Genomic DNA, 20,894 nt, shown 5'->3' on the forward strand with positions numbered 1-20,894 from the left:
CAGCATTAAAATAACGACGTTTGTGGTAACGATGTGTTCAGCACAGCATTGAAATAACAACGTTTATGGTAACGATGTGTTCAGCACGGCATTGAAATAACAACGTTTATGGTAACGATGTGTTCAGCACAGCATTAAAATAACGACGTTTGTGGTAACGATGTGTTCAGCACAGCATTAAAATAACGACGTTAGTGGTAACGATGTGTTCAACACAGCATTAAAATAACGACGTTAGTGGTAACGATGTGTTCAGCACGGCATTAAAATAACGACGTTTGTTTACATTTGGCAATAAATTGAGTTGGTCTGGGACAAACGGCGTAGTTGTTCAAGCGAATCTTACACGTTGTTGTAGTATCGAATACCACGTGTTACATGATGTAGTTGTAGTATCGAATACCATGTGTTACACGAAGTTGTAGTATCGAATACCATGTGTTACACGAAGTTGTAGTATTAAATCTCTTACTACATGTTGTAGTTGTAGTATCGAATATCGCTTGTCACACAATGTAGTCACAGTATCGAATATCCTGTAACACAATGTAGTTGTTGTATTGAATTTCACGTGTTACACGATGTTATTGTAGTATCGAATATCATGAGTATCGAATTGCCTATCACACGATGTACTTGTAGTATCGAATATTTGTATTATACGTTCAGTAGTAGTATCGAACTTCCCGAGACACACCAGGTTATAGTATAGAATATCATTAATTATACAATGTTGTTGTAGAATTGAATATCCTGTATTACATTAAGTAGTTGTAGTATCAATTCTACATTGACCTTGTGTGCTTGTAGTATCGAGCCTCCAATGTCACTTGGTATAGTAGAGTATGGAATAGCAAGAACCACACAATGTTGTTGTAGTATCGAATATCATGTATTACAAGAAGTAGCGGTATCATCAATTTTATAGTGATTTTGTGTACTTGTAGTATCGAGTCTCCGATGTCACACAATGTAGTTATAGTATCGAATCTCCATACAGATGCACGCAGCTAGAATGATGCAGGTGACCTGTAGACAGCAGTTTAAAATCTGGTATTACCCATCATACATTTCACAAAGTGCGGTCTGGTATATTATCAAATAGATATACTAAGGATAAGCTAGTCAGAGGCGTCTCGATGCGGGGACGGAGGTACGGACCACACCGGGTGACACCATTCAGACTTTAGAAGGGTGACACCATGGCAAAAATATGCAAAATATATAGAAGAAATATGCTTTTGGCAGTTCAATCAATGATTAATAAGAGTTAATCCACATGTATTTATAACTGAATATAGAAATACATCTTTACTATAAACTGTGCACACTTTAAAACTATCACTGGGGGGTGGGGGTGTGACACCCACTGCAAAATTTACAGAGGAAAAAAAAGTTTGTTGAGTTTGAATTCCTAATAAGTCAATCAACGACTGGGGAGGGGGTGACAACAAAATCAAGTAATTTACATTGAAAAATATGCTTTTTCCACATGAATTAATAAGTGGATTGATGTAATGTGCGCACACATTGACGCCATTAGGCAAAATAGGTGGGGATCACATCAATTACAACATTACAACTATATGTAGGCCTATGTAGACCATATATATATATATATATATATATATATATATATATATATATATATATATATATATATATATATATATATATACATAGGCCTATACATTTTTTCTTCTCGGGATCTCGGAAGGGAAGGGGGGGTGACACCATGAGGTTCCGCACCCGGGTGACACCCGACATAGCGACGCCACTGAGCTAGATGGATGTCAGTCTGAAGCCGTAACATATAACATTTATTTCACGCTAAAGTAGTAGACTTTCTTCGAAGAGATGCCAGGAAGAAACTCTGCATGTAGGCTAAACTTACCGTAATGACCACTAAAACTAGTATTGTAGAAGCGATGACCACATTATTTGTTGAGATGACTTCTCGAACAGCGTCATAGCAACCCTAGATAGACAGAATTTTAAATGTCAATCACACGGAGGGTTATTCATTCGCTACTTACCGATTCTGTCTTCTGAACAGCAATCAATAATTTACAATTTATTTTAAAACATCGACTTGATCGTGTGAGTCAAAGACTATACAATAAAACGAAAAGCCCTTTGTATTTTTTGTTTTACTGCCGTTAACATTCTCACCATTAAGATTGTGTAAAAGGTTTTAGCAAACGATTCAGGAACCAAAAATATAAAAGGTGGAAAAAGAAGAGAGCCGAGAGTAGGCTTTAGTCAAGTCAGTGGCGTCTTAAGGGGATTGGGTGTGGAAGGGGCTTACAAGGTAGCAGCCCGAAGCCCAGGATATTTGGGCCCCACATTTTTTTTAATATCAGTCTTTCAAAACATGTAATAACAAAAGAACATAAGCTTGGGTGCCACTTTACAATAAAATATCAAACGCGTATTTACCAATTAGTATTATGCATATATATATATATATATATATATATATATATATATATATATATATATATATATATATATATATATATATATAGGCTGCGTTCCAAATGGAGCGTGGTCTTTACACTAAGCTTGCCTTCTCGACTTCCGTTTTCAAACATAAACGTATAGGTCATATAGCCATAGAGCCAACGTTGATTTCACAATAATCAATACATCGCTCACCAGGGTTTCTTAAAACCACAATAGAGCACACCATCACCAGAAAATCAACAGAGCACACCATCACCAGAAAATCAACAGAGCACACCATCACCAGACAAACGTCGCCGCGTACACTCACCACGTGATACAGCGCAGGGTTGGGTTTGGTGACGCGGAAGGGTTCGCGCTGCACCGGCATGACGTCACCGTCGCCCTGCAGACGCAGACGCTGGCAGTCGGTCAGGTTCCAGTGGGTCGTGTTACAGCAGCTGTCTGGCACGTAGTCTTTGACGTCATCTGGACCTGGGGTAGGGGGGGTGGGTGGATGGTATGGGGGGTAGGAACCAGCAGAGCGATGTTGATTTAATATTATAATATATGTTTAATTTTTGGTATATAATATAGCATGTTCCGGTAAATTTAGACCACTTGTTTATTAGGACGTAATGATCGATTCTCATTGTGGTCGGATTAACAGAAAATGTGTATATGCAATTGGCCTTCATATATATGTATATATATTAATATTAAAATACATAATATGTAATGATATATTTATACACAGATCTATATTTTCGGTAAATTTAACTTTTTATAAAAAAATTTATTCTCTCTCTTATATATATATATATATATATATATATATATATATATATATATATATATAATACATAGTTTATGTGTTTATGTGTTATGTATAAATATATCAAATACAATGAATATAAAATTTATCATTATAGATTATATAACATATATATAAATATCTATAATACTTAACATATATATAATCTTTCATTCGATACATACCTATACATATGGGTAAATAGAGTAAGACGTGAAGCTATGAGGACGTACCTATCTGGTTGAGGAACCACTGGCTCTTCTGGTACAGGTGCCACGACAGGCTGCTTGTTAGACCCCCACTCACACCACAACAGTGGAACTGGGTAGGAAATATTTAATTAGAAACTTTCCAACCCTGATTCATAGTGGACTGGTCAGGACATTTTAAATTAGAAACTTTCTAACCCTTATTTATGGTGGACTGGTTTGGAAATTTTAAATGAGAAACTTGCCAACCCTGGCTGATATTTTATGAGCGACAACCTTAAACGTAATCATTATCGTGCACCACTAGCCCTATTTGTAATCCTTAAACTGACCCAACATTGGCAATTTGAGTAGTTCTATCATTACCTTACAGTGAAGAGGAAAGAGGAAAAAATAACAATTTTAATCTCATCTGTATTGCTAACCAGAAGTCATCACCAAACCCACCTGAGACATATTCTAAACAAATTTTTTGTTGTTGTGACTCTTATTGTAACATTTCTGTTTACTAACCATAATAAAAAAAAAGTCGTTGTGGTAAAGGGTCTAAAAATTTTTACAAACCCCATCCTTTGGTTTTAAACTTATTTTCGGCCAATATTTATTTATGTTATATTTTTAATCCCTCCCCACCAAAAGAAATGTGGTTAAATTGGCCCTTGATAAATGACATCAAAATGGCTATTAAACAGATGGCGCTGTACACGGAAGAGGACTTAATGACTTAAGGACAACAATGACATGGTTGTGATTATTGTCCCACGTGACCATTAGTACTAAAGAACTAAAGCTCAATCAATAAACATGTTACATTCAATTTAATGATGTGAAAATACAGCTGGGATGTTCTGTTCTGACCTCTGTTTGGAATTTGTTCCATAGATCAGTGGTGAGCTTGTTGAAAGTTTCACTGGTGTAGTTGACGTTGAAGTGTTGTGTTAGTGTAACGTTCAGGTGTTTGGCCAGTTCTTTCTCCAGCTGGAACAATAGTTTAGTCAAGAAATAACACAGCTATAATAATATAGAAACACATCAATAACATCACAGAAACAACACAGCTATAACAATACAGAAACAACACAGCTATAACAATACAGAAACATAGCTATAACAATACAGAAACAACACAGTTATAACAATACAGAAACACAGCTATAACAATATAGAAACACAGCTATAACAATATAGAAACAACGCAGCTATAACAATACAGAAACAACACAGCTAAAACAATACAGAAACAACACAGCTAAAACAATACAGATACACAGCTATAACAATACAGAAACAACACAGCTAAAACAATACAGAAACAACACAGCTAAAACAATACAGAAACAACACAGCTAAAACAATACAGAAACACAGCTATAACAATAAAGAAACAACACAGCTATAACAATATAGAAACACAGCTATAACAATACAGAAACAACACAGCTATAACAATATAGAAACAACACAGCTATAACAATGCAGAAACATAGCTATAACAATACAGAAACACAGCTATAACAATACAGAAACACACCTATAACAATACAGAAACAACACAGCTAAAACAATACAGAAACAACACAGCTATAACAATATAGAAACAACACAGCTATAACAATACAGAAACAACACAGCTATAACAATACAGAAACACAGCTATAACAATACAGAAACAACACAGCTATAACAATACAGAAACACAGCTATAACAATACAGAAACACAGCTATAACAATACAGAAACAACACAGCTATAACAATACAGAAACAACACAGCTATAACAATACAGAAACAAAAGCTATAACAACACAGAAACAACACAGCTATAACAATACAGAAACACAGCTATAACAATACAGAAACACAGCTATAACAACACAGAAACACAGCTATAACAATACAGAAACACAGCTATAACAATACAGAAACAAAAGCTATAACAACACAGAAACAACACAGCTATAACAATACAGAAACAACACAGCTATAACAATACAGAAACAAAAGCTATAACAATATAGAAACAACACAGCTATAACAATACAGAAACAACACAGCTATAACAATACAGAAACAAAAGCTATAACAACACAGAAACAACACAGCTATAACAATACAGAAACACAGCTATAACAATACAGAAACACAGCTATAACAACACAGAAACACAGCTATAACAATACAGAAACAACACAGCTAAAACAATACAGAAACACAGCTATAACAATACAGAAACAAAAGCTATAACAATACAGAAACAACACAGCTAAAACAATACAGAAACACAGCTATAACAATACAGAAACAACACAGCTATAACAATACAGAAACAACACAGCTAAAACAATACAGAAACACAGCTATAACAATACAGAAACAACACAGCTATAACAATACAGAAACACAGCTATAACAATACAGAAACACAGCTATAACAATACAGAAACACATCTATAACAATACAGAAACAAAAGCTATAACAATACAGAAACACAGCTATAACAATACAGAAACACATCTATAACAATACAGAAACAAAAGCTATAACAATACAGAAACACAGCTATAACAATACAGAAACAACACAGCTATAACAATACAGAAACACAGCTATAACAATACAGAAACACATCTATAACAATACAGAAACAAAAGCTATAACAATACAGAAACAACACAGCTATAACAATACAGAAACAACACAACTATAACAATACAGAAACAACACAGCTAAAACAATACAGAAACAACACAGCTATAACAATACAGAAACAACACAGCTATAACAATACAGAAACAACACAGCTATAACAATACAGAAACACAGCTATAACAATACAGAAACAACACAGCTATAACAATACAGAAACAACACAGCTATAACAATACAGAAACACAGCTATAACAATACAGAAACAACACAGCTATAACAATACAGAAACACGGCTATAACAATACAGAAACAACACAGCTATAACAATACAGAAACAACGCAGCTATAGCAATACAGAAACAAAAGCTATAACAATACAGAAACACAGCTATAACAATACAGAAACACAGCTATAACAATACAGAAACAACACAGATATAACAATACAGAAACAACACAGCTATAACAATACAGAAACAACACAGCTATAACAACACAGAAACACAGCTGTAACAATACAGAAACACAGCTGTAACAATCCAGAAACTCTTTTATTTAATCTACAAGAAAAGTAAAATCAAGAAACGTCTTTACTAGAAAATAATAATCCCATCAACTGTCCTAAAAATAAGGTGAAATCGAGAATCTACTAATCAATTGAAAAGGCCATAAGGAATAGTTGAACAATTTTAAAATCTATCATATTTTATACGCGATAAGAAAAACGAACCCAATAACAACCAATCTTTAAGCTCTAAAACGATTGATTTTTAAAAAAAAAATTCGCTAATCCTAACTCGTGGATGCATTATTGTCAGAGCAGTTGCAGTTCACACAATTTCAGCAAATTACCTAGCAAGTTCAAAAAACCGAAACCAACTTTTAACTCTTCCCTCACTCTGCGAGTGAACAACCTAATATCAAGCTACGAATGAGTTTGTAAGTGTAGGTAAGGAGAGTAAGAACAAAATGTACCTACAGTTTCTCGAAAGTAGAATCCCACAACTGCACAGATGAGAAACAACACTAGAATCAGCACCATAATGGCCATGTACTGGTGATAAAAAAAGTTAACATAATGCCCATGTAATAAATAAAGTTACATTATATATATATATATATATATATATATATATATATATATATATATATATATATATATATATATATATATATATATATATATATATATATATATATACATAACTTAAGATTTTAGGAAAACCCCTCCCTCAATAACCAGGTCACCCCTATTTCACTGTGATAATCTTACAAAGTTGTTCCACACCGGAGTTTCTTTCAGGCATACCGTCCCCCTCCCCGAAGAAAGTCTACCACCCCCCGAACGAAATGGAATTTATATAGAAAATATATACTTTTAACAGTGTCCGCCCCCCCCCCTGGAAATTTAAATCCGACCCCCCCCCCCCCCCCCCCGAAAATTTCAAGTGCACCCCTCGGAGAAAAAAGTCCGGAAGAAACACTGTTACACACACACACACCATTCCCCTTTCCCGAAACACATACACACAAGACTGGTAGTTGGCATTTTCTATAATGTCGTTAACGAATTACTACTCCATTACTTAAATTGGTATCTGTAACTGGTTGTTGTCACGTGATTTAAAAAGTTACATAATTTTACCAAACTCGTTAACTGAATCTAAGAAATCATACAGAGCTTTTAGCTCTAATCACATTTTTATTCTTCCTTTGTTTATTTTTAAAAAAAAAACAGCGGTGCGATACAATATTTCATATCCAGTTCCTCCATAAAACCACTCCAACCCTTCCCCCCCCCCCGTGTTTCTTCCAGACTTTTTTCTCCGGGGGGCACTTGAAATTTTCGGGGGGGGGGGGGGCGGTAGACTTTCTTCGGGGGGGGGGGGCGGACACTGTTAAAAGAATATATTTTCTATATAAATGATATAAATTTCATTTCGTTCGGGGGGGGGGGGGGGGAATTTACTCTGCCCCCCCCCCCCAGCCTAAACAAAACGAAATGGTGTTCTACAATGCTGACTTACACCGTATTTTTTAGCACTAACAGACGTAGAGAAAAATATGACGGAGTAAACACAGATCAGCAACTTTTCAAACAAGAATGAAATAGAGCCGGGTCAGTAGGGCAGTAGAGCTCATCTGTCGACGTGGCCGCAGTACATATCTCAATAGAAGGGCATTATATTGTCGGCACTATGTTCAACGCTATGACCAGTACAATGTACAGTACTATGCCCAGAACTATATCCAATAGTATGCCTAGTACTATGCCCAGTACTATGTACAGTAATATAACAGTACTATGTCCAGCATAATGTCCAGTGCTATGCCCAGTGCTATGCCCAGTACTATGCCCAGCACTATGCCCAGTACTATGCCTAGTACTCTGTCCTGTACGATGCTCAGTATTATGCCCAGTACTGTGTCCAGTACTATACTCCGTAGCTATGACCAGTACGATGCCCAGTACTATATCCAGTACTGGGTCCAACCGCCGCTGCCCCTCCCCCAGCCTTCAACTCTGGCTACCATCAGAATTGGGTCCTATCTCAGACTTTCGGAAATAAAATTACGACTTACGGTGTACGTGAGTGTAAGGTGGAGGGGGGGGGGGGAGAGGGGGGGGGGGGAACGGCAGGGGTCGTGGAGGGGTAGACATTAAGTTAGAGGTATGTCATTCATAATTTAAAATGTTTGGATCATTCTTGTAACTAACAAAACCTAATGCTAATGCTTAACCCCAACCCTAGTCCATTACACCATAATAATCTTATTAATAAAAAAAGAATATATCAAGACCATTAATATGGAAAAACCACCCGGTCCCTCTATACCTAAAAATATATTGCTTCTACCAATCATTCATGATATATTAAAATAACCGTAGATGAAAGTTTAAAACTGAAGTTAAACGCTTCAAAGAGTCTAAAACAATCAACGAATACCAGTTGTATATCTCTGCGTATATCTCGATCCTAATTTTATAAACATCCCTCCCCTGCCCCGATTCTTCCCCACCCCTCTTCCCCTCCCACCACCCACATCCACCGTCAACACATCCTGTTGAGATTCAATACAAGCATTAGCCTCTCCTCGATACAGACCCTTACCTCCCCCTTCTCCTCTCAGTATCGAACGCTTCTATTTTTAAATTCGACACCAACGAGTATCGATATAAAAAAGATTACTTTGTAATCGCCCCTGTCTTCACGGCAGACGTGAGCAGGTATCGGCCAATCACACGCACGTGCAAAGTGCACACCGTCCACTTGTGGTCCGCTCACGCACCTTGGCCTAATTCTCGCCAGCCCCAAACACCCAGCAAAAGTTGGGTGGCGTCTGCTCGTTTTACAATGATGACCGGAAGCTTGGCCGAAGTAAGAATTCACAGGGATATTTAAATCACAGGCAGTGTTTCTTTCAGATATTTTCTCGGGGGGGGGGGGGGAGCACTCTAAATCACAGGCAGTGTTTCTTTCAGATATTTTCTCCGGGGGGGGGGGGAGGAGCACTCTAAATCACAGGCAGTGTTTCTTTCAGATATTTTCTCCGGGGGGGGGGGGGAGGAGCACTCTAAATCACAGGCAGTGTTTCTTTCAGATATTTTCTCCGGGGGGGGGGGGGAGGAGCACTCTAAATCACAGGCAGTGTTTCTTTCAGATATTTTCTCCGTGGGGGGGTGTGGAAGGGGGGGAGAGGGAGCACTCTAAAACACAGGCAGTGTTTCTTTCAGATATTTTCTCCGGGGGGGGGGGGGGGGAAGCACTCTAAATCACAGGCAATGTTTCTTTCAGATATTTTCTCCGTGGGGGGGGGGGTGGAAGGGGGGGAGAGGGAGCACTCTAAAACAGGCAGTGTTTCTTTCAGATATTTTCTCTGGGGGGGGGGGGGGGGGGCATTCATAATCACGTGGTAGTGTTTCTTTCAGATATTTTTCTCCAAGGGTGGGCGGTGGACCACTTGAAACTTTCCAGGGGGTGGAGGCGGCCTTAAATGTTTAGGGTTGGGGGAGGGGGATGGACGGACACTTGTTATAGTATATATTTTTGTTTGTATATAAATTCTATTTCGCTGGGAGGGTGGGGGTGGGTAGTGACCCGCTTCCTTCTTCCCCTACCGTTGAGATGTCTGACATAATCTCTGATCACAGGGGGTTGTGTATTGTAAATAAGAAATAAAGCCCCCGCGATCTGGTATTTTATGCTATCTGGCTAACCACAGTTGTTAAATCATTCTTATAGAAGTTGAGATTCCCTTTATTAAAGGTAGATTGTGCAAGTAAGGTAAAATTAAGACAAATATATTTTTCTTTAATTTAAAAAAAGGGAATTAAACGTGAATACCATAAGGACCTAAGCAGTGGCGTAGCGAGGTCGGGTGTCACCCGGTGCGGCACTTAAGGGTGTCACCCCCCAGAGGCATAGAAGCCCTTCCCGGGGACAAACTTTATAATTTTCGATTTGCACCCCCCCCCCCCCTCAAACTTTCGATTTGCACCCCCCTCAAGTTTTTCTCTATATATTTTGCTATTTTTTGCCTTGGTGTCACCCCCCTAAATGGTGTCACCCGGTGCGGTCCGCACCCCCCGCCCCCCCCCCCCCCCCCTCGCTACGCCTCTGGACCTAAGTAAAGAAGCAATATTAATTTGGTCGGTACTATCCGTTAACATTATCTTTGATTGGATTTTTTAGTGTACTTTTGTTTAACCGGAATTTTCCGGTAGATATTTTGGTAAAGATAACAATATAAGTCTGACTGTGAGCTGGGGTTTCCGATCATCGTTTATAATTATAAATACTTGATCTCAACTTGAGCTCAGAACTTAGCTCACATATCGCTTCCTAGCTTAAACGAAACCAGAGCTGGCGCTTAAGCTCATGATCTTAGCTCAGATATAAGCTCAGAGGAAACCAGACTTAAGCTCATACGTCTTCCAAATTGAGCTCAGACTTTACCTGAGATTTTTATCGCATTCTTACATTCATTCAAACCAAGAAGTGAGCTAAGACTTTCACAGAGTTAAGCTCAGCCGTTAGCTGCAGCTCCAACTTGTACAGACCCGTTTGTAAGACGGCCGTGGTGACACCAAATATAACATCCCCCCAACTCACATACAGCAGCTAGAGTGAATATCAATCTCCCACTCCCCATACATTGTTTTCTTGGAGACTCGTGAGTCTTGAAGACTATTGCCAAAAGTTTGCCATGGCGACTGATCAGCCCTAACATAACAATAGGTGTCAAGGCAACTCACTGGATAACCTCTCTTCATACACATACACACACGCACAGACACACAGACACACGCACATGGTTGCCATGGTGACTGAAACCCCTGAATAACCAAAGAGAAAGGGTTGCCATGGTGATTTACCAGCCCCTAACAAGTCCCCTCTATTACAATGGTTGATAAGGCAACTCAAAACAAACCCCATCAACACAGACAAATAGTTGCTAAGGCGGCACCAGTTCTTGAAGGCATCCACTTCAATACTATCAGTTGCTAAGGCAACTCATTATCAAACCTATTTAACAAACACACGTGCACGCATACACGCTTACACGCACACACATGCATTCCAAGGCAACTCACTAGCAAACCCCTCCTCGCACACACACACACACACACTCACACAGACACACAAACATGGTTACCATGGCGACTCACCAGTCCCAGCAGGCCCCTACTCTCCAGCAGGCTGCCCAGACACCCGGCCAGGGAGATGAGACTCACGACGGAGCCGCTAGTGATGAGCATCAGACACGCCTTCTCGTGAAGCTCCGTGCCCGTCAGGACCTGCATCTGCTGGGCCCCGTACTCAGAGGTCAGGGCCCAGACACCCAGGCCTATGGCCATAGCTCCCAGTATCTGCACAAGAGGGAGAGGTTTGTTGTTAGCGTCAGACCCCACAAGAGGGAGAGGTGTGTTGTTAGCGTCAGACCCCACAAGAGGGAGAGGTGTGTTGTTAGCGTCAGACCCCACAAGAGGGAGAGGTGTGTTGTTAGCGTCAGACCCCACAAGAGGGAGAGGTGTGTTGTTAGAGCAGACCCCACAATAGAACAGGGAGAGATGTGTTGTTAGCGTCAGGGAGAGATGTGTTGTTAGCGTCGGTAAAGATGTTGGCATAGTTCGAATAGTTACATCACAGATTCCCAATCAATGGGTCGCGACCCAAGGGAGTGGGTGGTTTGGGTGGGGGTGGGGGTTCCCCAAAGGTTTTAAAAATACTGTTTTAAATAGCGTTAAATATCCCTTTTTCAAATGTATCAGATTAGTTGGTCTCTGTGTTTTTTTTAATGAAAAGTGGTCATTACGCGAAAAAGAAAAGTTGGGTACCTGCTAGTTAGAAGTTTTAAGACAATTAAACTGCTAGTAAGCCAGGACTTTATATTGTTGTGAGTAGTTTGTTACTTTGTGTGTGTGTGTTCATGTACCATGAGTTAGCTTACTGCTGGTAATTAGATATTTGTGTACTGCTTGGATTTACAATTCTCAGTTACTATTATATTTAAAGAAAAAAAACTAATTTTGTTTTTATTTTCTTCCAATGCATTTAAAAGCAAGATATTAATATGATTTTTAAAACGTTTTCCCCGCTTTAGTATCATGGGACTAGTCCCTTTATTACAAAACTAATCACCTGCTTGCGATATATTACCTTCATGTAGATGAGTATTAGGCCTATATGCCTTTATTTGTGTATTTCAGCTTTACTTAGTATGAACATCAATCCAGATCTGAATGAGTGATCGTTACTATCCAGTTGTTTCCTTTTTTAATCGTATGCAGTAGTTTTAAATTAACGTATGTAGTGAATAATTCAATTACTGATTAGATTTAAAGTGAGATTTTATTGTATTGTCATCGGAAATGCCGTTTTACGAGAAACTAAAATATCTTTAATAGAATTTAATTAAAAATTAAGAAACATGATTTGATCAAACCCCATCGCATAGCAGCAGACGTTTCATCTACAGAAATTGCTTGTAAAAACTCGTGTCCACTAAAGCAGCACCAACTCTACATTGTTCATTCATATGTTAACATGCACCAATATATAGGCGAGCTTTAAATAAACGAACTCTTCATCTTTAAAACAACAAAACTGGCTCCATTGTTGCAAAACAAATGCGTCTATTGTTCTGCGATTGGCTGGCTAAATAAACAAACTACCTTTTTTTTTGCCATCGTCTGGATTTGTATAGTATTTAACCGGCATCCCGACTTTAAAATCTTTATTATAAATCAGATATTTTTGTTGTGTAAACAAAAAATAAATAAAACAAAACAACTACATTACTATGAAAATCAAATAATTGTTTTGCAGCTCACAATTATTAAAATCTTTAAAATACATTCAAACAATTATTTAAAAAATAATACAACTACATTAAGTAAGATGTAGAAGAGGGAATCTAGCCTTACCAATATGATGGCGTTGAAGACAACCAAAATATATTTCATCAAAATGTTACACCAGCCTTCAAGTGTCATCTTGTCACGTCACTGTTCGTATAGAGCTGAAAAGGTTAAAACATTAGTGACAGGAATAGGATTTATCAGTCTATACACCTTACCTACCTGCCTAATTCTCTACCTACCTAGCTATATATTTATTTACCTACCTACCTATTTATTTACTTATCTACCTACCTATCCACATATTTACCTACATGCCTACCCACATATTTACCTACCTACCTATCAGTTTATTTACTTATATACCTACCTACCAACATATTTACCTACCCACCAAGCCAAATATTTACTAAGCTACCAACCTACCAATGTATTTACTTACCTACACCTACCCACATATTTACCTACCTAGCCAAATATTTACTTATCTACTTATCAATTAATTTCTTGACCTATCTAACTACCCACTTATTTACGTAACTACATACACATTTTACTACCTCACAATACACATATTTACCTACCTACCTAACCACATAATTACCTACCTAACCAACCATATATCTACTTACATATTTATCTAACAACCTATTCAGAGAATGGCCTACTTAGATGCCCACATGTTTACCTACTTGCCTAGAATCTATCTATCTGTAACCTACCTACCCTCCCCCTAAATATCAACCTACCAATTGTTACCTATCCCTCTACATATCCACCTACCAACCTGTAACCTACCTGCCCCCCTACATATCTACCTACCAACCTGTAACCTACCTGCCCCCCTACATATCTACCTACCAACCTGTAACCTACCCCTCTACATATCCACCTACCAACCTGTAACCTACCTGCCCCCTTACATATCTACCTACCAACCTACCTGCCCCCCTACATATCTACCTACCAACCTGTAACCTACCTACCCCCTTACATATCTACCTACCAACCTACCTGCCCCCCTACATATCTACCTACCAACCTGTAACCTACCCCCTACATATCTACCAACCAACCTACCTGCGCCCCCCCCCCCACATATCTATGTACTAACCTGTCACCTACCCCCACCCCTACGTACACAACATATCTACCTACCAACCTAACCCCCTCCATACACACACAACATATCTACCTACCTACATGTCTGCATCTCAATCTATCGACCAAACCCCCAGTTAGCCAATAGATTCTACATTCCTCTCTGCCACCCTATTGACTGCATAAATATTTGTCCGGTTTCTATTCATCCAATCTGCCCACCCACCCATCCACCCACCCCCTACCCCCACTCTCCTAACGTACAAGTAAAGTCACTTACCCTATCATTATTTCCACAAATCGCCTGGAAATGCATTAATTCCAGCTCGCCAGACCCGTGTTAAATATTGTACAAAGGCAACCTGGCACATCGCACTGGCCAGGTAAGTTGTCTAGAGAGCGAGAAAACGTCTGGACGGCATCAGGGTATTCAAATCTCTGGCCAGCTATTTTTAGAATCCTGAAAGAAGTGGATGTTAATACCTTATTTTACTCCCCTCGAGACACAAGATAATTAATTGATTTCTACACTAATTGAGATCTCCATGTTCTAGTTGATTAATTTCTAAAACATCATTTAAAAATAAAATTAATTATTGATTTTTACTATATATAATAGTAAACGGATTATACTATTAAGGAAGGAAACAAATATTTTCATTTTACTTTTACTTTACTTTCTCGTTTGAAAAAATACCAACGTATTTCTAAAGTTTTTTCTTCGTTTAGGTTTCGTATTGTTTGTCTTATTTTTATTTAAACTTTCTTCACGAAAGAGGTAGACAAAAAAAAGTGGCCATACAGGTTGTGCCCGTAGACACACAGGCTGGATGCTGGTTCTCTACTGCGGCTCTAGTAAACTTTACATAACAAAGCTCAGAAAGAAACTCTCGGTTCTCTGCTATGTGGAATTCATGAACTCAACGAAACAGCCACTACAAAAACTTATTATATATTGGAGAAAAAATTATATTCGAATTGGGCTGAGTTCTAACAGCAAAATTATCCATAAAAATTCTTCTCATTCACGACATAATGATCAATCTGAAAGGACTAATTACCCTTGTTGAACTACCCAGATGAGCTTCGAACGCGCGTGGGGGCTAGTGTGAGTGTGGGTGTGAATGTGTGTGCGTGTGTGTGTTGGCTGAGCATACAAACCTGATAATATCCCCAGGCGAATATCAACAGCATTTACCATACGTAAGTAATAACAGCTTAATTATATTCCTTTTAATATACGTAGAAACGGCCGTTTTTTCATTACCTACATCACCACAAATGCGAATATAATCCAAATTTAAATAACCAACGCCGTTAAATCGTTTACTTTTTCCCCACACTGGCCACAGTCCGATGAGAATCCGTTAAAGAGGAGTTATCGATCCTAAATCGTTATTTTTATTTATAAATTCCACATTTTTGAATTTTTAAATATCGAGTCCGATTGGTAAAAAAAAAATAAAGTAATTGCTATGGAGATACTGGCTGAATTGCGCACGAAGCGGCAATGTCAGATTTGACTGCGAGTAGATTGCACGATTACCTGAATCGATTCCAGTTTCCACTCGCGAACAATGGTATCGAAATCGCACTTTTACCCCATGCCGGCACATCAGTAGTCAGTCGTCCATATCAGGGGTTCCCTACATGGTTGAGTTTACATCCCACACAAAGATAAAATATCCTTTCTCGAAATTATTTTTCCTTGAAGTTATATTAATCAATAGCAAAATACAAATCATAAAAGTCTTCTTCTCCTTAATTTTTAACTTTAATTTCAAACGGGATTTCCTCCAACACAATTAAGTATTACGTGTCAACTTGTTGTGCACCTTATGGGCCGTTTACTCCGATTTCAGTTTGCTTTTCTTTTTCTATTTCCTTCCATAACCTTTGTCAAACCAAGAGCAACTTTATGATTCTGGAGTTGTCTCTCCTAGATGGGTTAAGTCCCTTGCTTTCGAACCTAATCTCCCCGGGGGTTCGAACTCGGGACTTTTCGGTTTAGTAGCCATGAGGTTTAGCGACACGACTACGCCGACCAAATTAGAAATATCTCGTAAATATAGTATTTTTTTTCGCTATTAAAAAAAATGACCAACACTCCCCCCCCCCCCCCCCCGGGTACTTGTATACCTGGGTGGGGACCACTGGCTCTGTATGTTATTGGAAACATAATCAATCGGGAACGATCCGAACTCGTCGCGATCTATTGCCAATACCGGCACTTTGAAGCGAACATTGAGCCATGGATTTTATTGTAGTGAAAGAGGTGGTCAGCGATAACTCATTTGGGTCTAAAAGCTCGCTGGAAAGAAAAGAAAACGGTTGACATTTTTTACTAGCTAAATTTTAACACACATTGCTTTGCTTCGTTAGCTGTAGAAGGCTATGATACATGACGCTAAATGTTTTTTGTTTAAGTGCTCCGCACACACATTGTGTAATGTGTAATCCACAAACACATTTCACAAAATGTGATACCCCCACCTCACACATTTCACAAAACGTGATACCCCCACCTCACATACATTTCACAAAACGTGATACCCCCACCTCACATACATTTCACAAAATGTGATACCCCCACCTCACACACATTTCACAAAATGTGATACCCCCAACCACACATACATTTCACAAAATGTGATAACCCCACCACACACATATCACAAAGTGTAACAATGGTTAACAATGGTTGACACCCCCGGGTCGACACAATGTGGTGTCCCCAACCACACATATTCCGCAATGTGCGACTCCATACAGTTAATGCCTCGAAAGCAGCTACTTTGATCTGTATTAGTTCATGTATCACTATAAACCATTTTGAAAAAAAAGTAGTTCTTACATCGAGAAGATCTACCAGCATTTACGGAGTTAAAACCACCCTTTCAGTTTAGTTGTAGGCCATGTGAAGTAATCGTCTCGTTAATTTAGCGAAAACATTCATAAATAAACCCTGACCCCTACCGCTATGACCCCCACTTTTCAGCTCTTAGAGTTTAAACGGGTGCATAATAAATGACCATAAACAAACATGTACGCTTTAAGCTGTTTCATTCTATTCAATAATTGAGTGATGTGTTGTTGAGTTTCTATGATTATTCCTCCCCCTTTTCCAATAAACGTCTCTAAGCCGCCCCCCCCTCCTCAACAGATTAGGTCAGCTATTTATAGATACCGCCCTCGTTACTTTTGGGGGCCTATGTGAGCTTTCTCGGTTTCTCTGAGGAGGTGGGGGTGTGCAGAGGAGAGTAGACAGCATGCAGATAACCATCATCATTATGTAAGAGGATGGTTGTGTAAAATCGTAATAATTAAAGCCCATGATTGTTTAAGATTGCGATTGTATAAGACCATGATTGTGTAAGATAATGATTTTGTAAATTACGATTGTGTGAGGCCATGATTGTATAAGATCGTGATTGTGTTAGACCATGATTGTATAAGATCGTGATTGTGTTAGACGATGATTGTGAAGGCCCACAGTAACATAAACCACGACCGCATACACATCCCGATAATTAAAAAAAAATTGTTGCCATTTACTGATTCAACCATTTTCGCAAAGGTCCTAATGGTACGAACGGATTCGATGTACGAACTGTTAAGCCTATTTTCAAAGCAAAAAAATTATAAACAGTTCAAGCATTAAACCTAAAGACTGATAAAAAAACAAACAACCGAAGTGAATTGTTTGGACATCACCAATTTGGTCGCAAATATCATCAGTCACGTGGGGTAGGCTCGCCACTCACGGCGCCATTATGGTGACATGATTTCTGGTCATTGGACCGGAACCACGGATTACATCATCTCCAGGTGGGCTGTGACACCTGTACACAGTACAAAGTGTCCTGTCGTGTTGATAGCTGGGATAAATAGGTGGGGGAATTCAAAATCCTGACCCCCACCCACTCTATCTCTCAAACACACACTGCCACCACTCACGGGCACAAACATACAATTTTATATAAATATATATATATATATATATATATATATACATATATATATATATATATATATATATATATATATATATATATATATATATATATATATACATATATATATATATATACATACATATATATATATATATATATATATATATATATATATATATATATATATATATATATATATATATATATATATATATATATATATTATACGCGCAAAAGACAAAATAATTAGAGCTAGTATTATGGTGGAGGGGAGTCTGGGAGTGTATGTGGATATGGTGATGTTGCTGAACCTATGCCAATTCATCTGTGATCAGGTGTCAAACTCCTAACCACTTGTAGGTAGGTGGTTATGTTAGGTACCACCCCCCCCCCCTTCCCCAGGAGGATCCCATAATTCCAACCGTCGTACATTAAGTAACAGCAATGGGCTAGAACATGTTAGTGTCACTTTAAAAAAAAAATTGTATGTTATAAAACCACACTCTGACGTTTTAAATGTCTGAAAGTGTATGTGTGTATATGTTTAAAATAATTGAAAATTCGAAACAATCCTGTCAACACTACTAATGAATAATAGAAAAGTAAAGATATTTCCAACCTCTGTGCCAGCAATCAGCTTTTAAAGTTTTCAAAGAAAAAAAAAACTACTATTGTTAGCAATAGATGGGTTGAAGATGAGATAAAGACTTTCAAATCAGTTTTACGAGTCATTTGTGAGATTGGATTTTTCTAAAGTCTGTTACATCACTAGCAATAGAGAGAAAAGCGAGGCGGGTGTGGGTTAGTAAGTCCATGATTCTCATATCTAAATACAGGCATCAATAGAACGGCTTGTGAACTATGTACAGTGGTATTGTGTAGTAGTGTCAAAATAGTTTATCCAGAGGCGTAGCGACACTTCCCGGCGCCCGGGGACAAACTTTCGATTTGCACCCCCACCTCAAGCTTTCAATTATTTTTCAAACCCATTTTGTCGCCCCTAAGGTCGGCGCCCCGGGGACATGTGTCCCCCCCGCCCCTCCCCCCCCCCCTCGCTACGCCTTTGAGTTTATCTGAGATGTTGAGGTAGTTTAAGATGGTAAAACACTGACAGTAAACTCAACTTTAATTTAGAAATTTATTTAAAATTTTAAACACCAAAAAAAAACATGTTTGTAGGTTCATTTTATATATGAATAATTTTTTAAACAACTGGATAGATAGCGTACCACAGTATTAGTGAGTACATTTTTAACAACTTTTTTAATAGCACAAAGGATCTAAAAATGTTGTAAATAAATGTTTCAGCTAAATAGGAAAGTTTGTCGTACAGTTTGTCGTAATAATAACTTGGAGATGGTAAGTCATTTTAATAATTTATACTGCTTAAATTGTCATAACATTGAAAAAAGGACAATTAATTTTTGTAAAAAGTGACCTACAAATCTACGTGATATTTGATTTAGAAAGATTATAAATTAACTTTTATATTTAAAAAAATAAGTTATAAGGGAACAAAATATTTACACAAGTCTTCATTCACCTACATTTGTGTTGGTCCTCCCCAGTGGAGAAACAAAATTTAACGAGGAACTTCTTAAGGGCAGTGGCGTAGCCAGGATCGTCTCAAGGGGGGGGGGGGGTTCAATTTTTACCCGGGGACAAACTTTTGATTTGCACCCCCCCTCAGACTTTTGATTTGCACCCCTCCCCCCTCAAACTTACGATTTGCACCCCTCCCCCCTCAAATTAACGATTTGCACCCCCCTCAGACTTTTGATTTGCACCCCCCCCCCCCAAACTTTTGATTTGCACCCCCCTCATACTTTATACATATATACCGAGGGGTCTATGGGGGAGGGGGGGTTATGACCCCCCTAAACCCCCCTGCATACGCCACTGCTTAAGGGTGGTTGATTTTTGAAAAAAAAATGTTTGAGATGAACAAAAAACTAATTACATTTCTGGCGAAAAACTTGTTTTTACAGTTTATTCCAACACACAAGGTCTCTGACTTCAGTAAACAATCCAGTTTTTTAACTGCCTTTTGCATAAATTGTAGAATAGATATTCAGTTGAAACACATTTATTGTTGTGGATTTAGTAAAAGACAATTAGAAACAGTTAAGTATATTGAAAAATATACAACAGTAATTATAAAGATTGAAATTTTGACAGCTACTTCAAAAAAAAAAAATTCAGTATTGAATTTTTTTTTAGTATTTCAACACTTTATAAGTACTATTTGGTTAAATTAAATTAAAGTGAAAGTTTAAATTATTAGGTAGGCCTACTTTATTTTAATACAATAAATAGTAATAACAATTTTCAAAGAACTTCAAAGAATATATCCGCA

The 20,894-nt window shown here is 38.1% G+C and overlaps 1 long non-coding RNA gene across 1 annotated transcript; it reads right to left on the minus strand.

The window, feature by feature from the left end:
- Positions 1-11,801: 11,801 nt before the first annotated feature.
- On the minus strand, positions 11,802-15,006 carry LOC131954423 (uncharacterized). The gene is made up of 3 exons (XR_009388770.1): positions 14,863-15,006; positions 13,548-13,642; positions 11,802-11,990 (listed from the first exon to the last, which is right to left on the minus strand). It is a non-coding gene; the product is annotated as an uncharacterized LOC131954423 (long non-coding RNA).
- Positions 15,007-20,894: the final 5,888 nt, after the last annotated feature.

Source organism: Physella acuta, unplaced genomic scaffold, assembly GCF_028476545.2.
Source record: "Physella acuta isolate Inbredline_101_S28 unplaced genomic scaffold, ASM2847654v3 ptg000997l, whole genome shotgun sequence".
Lineage (NCBI taxonomy): Eukaryota > Metazoa > Mollusca > Gastropoda > Physidae > Physella > Physella acuta.